We start from the raw sequence: 6000 nt of genomic DNA, 5'->3' as shown, positions 1-6000 counted from the left end.
AGATATAAGACTAAGTCTAGACTGCTAAAACTTCGATGTTTCACTATGGCGCATTCATGATGCAAAACTCTTACTAATCTCGCCGCTGTGCTTCTGTGTTTCTCAGAGCAGTCCGAGATGTTCTCGCTCGCCGATTTGAGCCTTAATTACATTTTAACCGATATCGATCCGGTGCGCGCGCTCCGCTGTAGTAAACACGCCGCCCGCGGTGACGTCACGCCGGGCTCCCGGTTAACGGAGCTGATCCGCGCGCGCTCCTCGCTCGCCCGCGCGAGAGAAAGTGTTTCGCGCTCCCGCCGATCGCCGCGCGTCAGTCTGCGTGTTTGCGGTGGATTACGCGCCGCGCTGGACTAACTCTGGGATTTAGCGAGGAAGATGAGCACTTTGAGAGATGAAGCGCGCGCTGGACGCTCCTCGGGTGAGTGGGGCTGCTTTAAAGCTGCTTTAATGATGTCTAAAAGTGGTCCGCCGAAGACGCGCTCAAACACCTGCTCCACCTGAGGCGGCTCGGTTTCTCTCAGAAACGCGTTCAGATGCTGCTGGGTCAGTTTGCGGTACTTTAATAGGTCTCAGCTGACTTTGTATGAAGGCGATCAAACTCTCAGTGGAGGTGTTATGGGAGATGCGCGCACTTTATCATGCTTTCAGTAGAAAAACAGCAGAATCTCAATCCAGGTCCACGTTATAAAAAAAGTCCATCAGGTTGGCGAGCAGATTAAAAATGGATGTTAGTTTTTGACAGGTAATATGCCTGCCTTGAATGCCACCACAGTATGATGCATGCAAAAAAAGTGAAGAAAAAAAATCACACAGGCTATGTTTCTTTCTTTTTATTTAAATGTAGAAAGACTCCAAAAAACCCTCTGGATGGGTGGAGGGTTCAGAGATTTGTGCATAAAGTGATTTTATGATGCATTTTAAGGTAAAAATAGCTCTTTTAAGGGATCAGCTGCGCTTGTTTTGTACACGTCCAGCTCCACAAAGACCAAAAAGGTCCACATTTTAAAGAAAATGTTTAATTTCCTTAAAAATAGTTGATTAGTTGCATTGATATTGGGAAGTGCATGCCCTACAGGCGTGTTCTTGAGCGTTTCGCACCATTTTCACCAAACGTGTACCACGGTAGAACGATGGCACGGTGCAAACGGGTCGGCAGCGCTTTCTGTCCTTACTTTGATGCATTTGACGACTCCGACGTTCGTGATCTTCGGTGATGAGCAGCACATTGATGGCTATAAATAGTGAGTTTCAGTAAACAGTCTGCGAGGCAGAAGATTATTTCTTCTCGCTGGCCGGCGACGTTCTCTTGTCTGGTCATTAAAGGAGATGTTGGCTCAAGTGTTTATCTTACGCCGAAGCCGTTCCCCAGAGGCTGCACACGTTGCTTCCCCGTGAATAAAACACACGCTGATGTGCTCATCCGTGTGTGTGTGTGTGTGTGTGTGTGTGTGGGACACTTAAGTAAAGCAAATTGATCCATAATTAGAAGCAGGCATCCAGAGCTTCAAGCAAACAGTGGAGAGTTACATATCGACTTTATATTCCCGGAGCGTTTGAACGCGATACAGTGAAAACATGATCAGCAATTTGGTGATAGCTGCTCTGGAGATCAGAGGGGCTGCTGTTATAATCTCCTGGGATTGTTATAGAAGCGCTCCTGCATTAGCCGATTATTTGCTCCGGGTTTGACTCTTCTGAGAGAGACCGGTCGTGTAAGGCATGTGTTTGTCCCAGAATAAACCTAACAGCCCGAACAGTCCAGTGAAACCACGCTTCATGTACTTCACGCCTGTGTAATATCATAACCGCTGTTACGAGTTCAGCGTGAGACACAAGCCAAGGTTTAGACGTTATTCGAGATTTGGAAGTCTTCGACCGCCCCTGAAGATCTGAAATTTGATGAAGAAACTGGGATTAGTTATTCGTAAGGATATTAATAGCTCGGTGTGATGAGTAAACTCAATCTGCCGTGGAAATGATCTGAGGCTAACAGGTAGAATTGGTTTTGGGAATTAAAACGAAGCGGAAGTAAACGCCACGCGAAAAATGTAATGAGATTAGAAGCTTTTAAAATGAAATGCGTTAAAGTCGAAGTATTTACAATGGCTAAAGCGATACAACAGAGAAGAATATTGCACAGTTACCAAATTAAATATAGTGTATCTAATATTTTCAATGAGATAAAGTGTGTAAAAGTATACAGCAGGTTAAAATAGCACTGATGTAAAGAATTACACCAAAATGAAGGTAATAATAAAGAATTGTGATTTTCTTGGAAAACCACTTCAATATCCCTTTAATACTCGAGAGTCATTCGTGTTTGTGTTTGAATCAATTAAGTTATTTTGTGCTCCTTTCTCTAGTTCACCTTCATTTTCACTTCGGCTTATTTAATTTGATCTGTTGATAGAAACGTGGAAACAGCCATTACTGAATAAATTGCTTTTCTTTTTTCTCCTCTATGTGTGTGTGTGTGTGTGTGTGTGTGTGTGTGTGTATTTGTATTATAAGTGATAGAAGACAGAAACGCCTCTGATTTCTAGGATGCTGATTATAATCTTGATAGTTCACACACTACTGAGAAGTAAGCAAAAGGTTGTTTTGTTTGCCCGATATTAACTCAATCTGACTTTGTGACACCAATCCATTTCGATCGATGGCGAGTTTGTGCGAGAGTGTCTCAAATCGATGAGGAACGAGATTGCTTATTCGGAGGCAGCTGCCTACGTAGGGTGTGTTTCGGTGTGGTCCGAGAGAATCGCTCTCAGCGCTGTCAGTGACGTCAAAGGCGTCACACACGTGATTAGAAACACAACCCTGTTAACATGCGGCCGATGGTATCTCCCTTGAAGCCTATTGAAGGTGTATTTGTATTCAGGTAGGGCCGTGAAGCACTGGTCCGTCTCACGGGGAGGCACACACACACACACACACACACACACACACACACACACACCTGAATAGATTAAACACAGCTGTATCCCTGAGAAAGAAAGCACAGCTCTTCGGGGAGGCGGTTATTACTTTAAAGAAAACATTGTTAGCGCTAGTTTTGGCTGCTAGGTCGTGTATAGTGACATGTATAAATGACACGGGGTCTTGATTAGTTCTCGGGGCCATTCATCACACAGAGCACCGAACGCAAGTTCAGTGAGTTGCTGTGGGAATATTTTCTCACGCAAAGCCTCTATATAAGACGTGGGATCCAGTGCTACGAGTCGTTTAGATGCCGTTATGGCGCTTTAATGGCGGCTTTTTTGTCCGTGTTGGATCTTGGCGGTTTCTGTTCACTGCTGGATTTAGATCTTCGGAGTACATCATCTTGTGCTTCACAGACGAAAAACAAGACATTTCAGCGATTCGGTGATCATTCAAGTGATATATTCTCAGTTTGAACGCATTTGACTCTTCTCACCGAATCGGTTCGCTTCGGGGGTTCTGAATCTTTTCTTCTGAGGTTTTGACCAGTACTTACTCGCTGCTGTTTTGAGCCTTTTCTCATGCACTGTGTCTCCAAAAGGCTGGTTGCAAGATTTAATAACGTTCTTCGTAATGTGTGTGAACGAAGAAACGGTGTTTTAAAGGATGAGTTTGATGGTTTGTGAAGAGTGGTTTCGAAAGTCTTCATAAAACTGTGTTTCCAAAGGAAAAAAAAACCCTTGATATTAGTTGAATATCTGAGTGACACGTTTGACTCTTCACGGTGATTGTTTCAGTCCATCCAGAAAGTCTTTTTAGTACTAAATGACACCCAACGATTGCTCAATGAGTCCTGAATAACTTCCAGCCGCTTGTCGTTTTGATGTATGCATTTGCTTTATGTGTCCACTAATCTCATAGCTGATTGTTTTACTTTAAAGCCCACGATTCAGTCACATCTACCTTATGAAGAAACGTATCGTCACGTGCTGAACTGATGAAATAATAAATCAGGAGTGCGATCGAAACTGGTGCAACGAAAGCGATTCTTGCAGACTGCTCACGCTCACGAGACACATGGCGCTAGTCATTAATGTGGATCTTGAGTTCTTTACAGACTCGTTTAGGACTGATTAATCTATGCTAATGAGCCTTTTTTCGGATTTCATCGCCGGGGGCAGAGAGAATAATTGAACGGGCAGAGACTCTCAGATGCGAGTCTGACGGGTCTGGAGCTTGTACTTATTGATTTGTACTTGATTAGAATACATACTACCATGTCCTGTTCTGGTTTTTCTTTAAAACCTCATTTATTCATGTGCGTACTGCATGCACGCTGCACTCTCTCTGTGACTCTTATAACTCTCTTTACTTAGTTCGTAATTCCAATAAGGACAATAAAGGAACTCGTCTTTGATGTTGCTGGAATATTAATGAAGCTCTAGATAATGAAGGACCAGGGATGTGGGCTGCTTTTATAATGGACACATAGAAGCACAACACAATACGGCTGGTTATTCAAAGCAACGCTGCTATTGTTATTAGTGCTTCCTGATGGAGCGTCGCTAGCGTTAGCGCTAGTGCAGCTTCTCATATGGCAACGGACTTTCGTTTTGCTGCTTGAAGTTGTGCCTCGTGTGATCAGGCTTGCAGTTATTACCATAAAAGCAGGTGAAAAAGATTATGGGAAAAGACTGGAAGATCACAGATTTTCTTAAAAAGTTTTGAAAAGTAAAATCATGCAGATTGTGTGTTACATGGAAGACTGTCTGTTACAACTTATTGTGCTCACGGCCTTATTTAAATAATTTAACTCTGTTATAATTTTTATGCTAGTAGCTTGCAGCGCTATGCTATAGTTTTAGAATCGTGTGTGTGTGTGTGTGAGCTCTCCTGTGCTCGGCTCATGGACTGTGGAGATATTAGGAACATTAAGGTTTGTGGTCTTTCACCAGACACTATCACGCATCATAAGTCCAGAAGACACACATCAGCACTTTAAAACGGCTCATAACATAAAATATTTCCACCTGCCTCACAAAATGCATTCAGACACTACTAACAAAAAATAGCTGCATTTAGGCTACATCTAGACAATGATAATCAATTATAATTATTCATTTATACAAAAGAATAATTATTCTATAATTTTCATAAGTATACTTTACACTTTATTGTATTAAAATGAGATTTTTACATAGTTTTTTTACCTCAAATTTCTAAATAATTTTTATTAATTGTATTTTTTCACATTTAAATAAATGTAATAATGAAATATAAAATGTGTGTGTGTGTGTGTATATATATATATATATATATATATATATATATATATATATATATATATATATATATTTCATTATAATGTTTATTTTGTACACTTTGTGCAATTTTTTAAATTGTGACACAAACATTGAAACTTGATTGTCACATTATATTTTATATAATTTATAAAATGATTTGTCTTAATTTTTATTTTTTTCCTACATTAAAATTAGTATTTATTATTATTGTTTTTATATTGCATTAGTATTATAATATTTTTGAGGATTTTAAATTAAATCATTTTTAATCAAATCATTTTAAATACTGTGTGAACAACTGAACTAAACGGCCGAGCTCTGAATGACGCATGCGGTAATGGCCAAAATAATCTTGTGGAAACGCTAGCCTGAAGCTCCAGCGGTTGTTTGAAGACGCGCATCTGAGCGCCGCGTTCACTAAATCAAGAATCGGAGATGTTTATTTCCTCAGATATTTGAGGCCCACAGCGACCCCGGATTGATTTTTTGACGGTGATTATCTAACGTTTCTGGCGCGGCTGATCCCTCCTCACTGGAGTTGTGAATGAATCATCAAAGTTCATCACACGGCTCTGATCACTGGCAGCGGATCATTTACTGCTCAACGCTCACCAGACTCCCACTGCCTTTAACTTCAACGCTCTGAGTCCGGCGTGCATTTAAACACCTTCCCTCATAGCGCATGGATGACTTTACGGTGCTTTGTGGAGCTTGAGAGTGTAAATCAGAAGCCCGGGTTCCTTTAATGACTCGGGCTTCTCCTGCTCTTTTGTTTCTG

At 41.2% G+C, this 6000-nt stretch overlaps 1 protein-coding gene across 1 annotated transcript in view; it reads left to right on the top strand.

Annotated features, from left to right (window-relative positions):
- The first annotated feature begins 235 nt into the window (after positions 1-235).
- Positions 236-6000, top strand: part of gcgrb (glucagon receptor b) — a 29597-nt gene continuing 23832 nt past the window's right edge. The window contains 1 exon segment of the mRNA XM_043228661.1: positions 236-418. The gene's annotated coding sequence lies outside the window, so the exon portion shown is untranslated.

Source organism: Puntigrus tetrazona, chromosome 1 (assembly GCF_018831695.1).
Source record: "Puntigrus tetrazona isolate hp1 chromosome 1, ASM1883169v1, whole genome shotgun sequence".
NCBI lineage: Eukaryota > Metazoa > Chordata > Actinopteri > Cypriniformes > Cyprinidae > Puntigrus > Puntigrus tetrazona.
The sequence above is the reverse complement of the archived record's forward strand: the minus strand, read 5'-3'. Positions and strand labels throughout refer to the sequence as shown.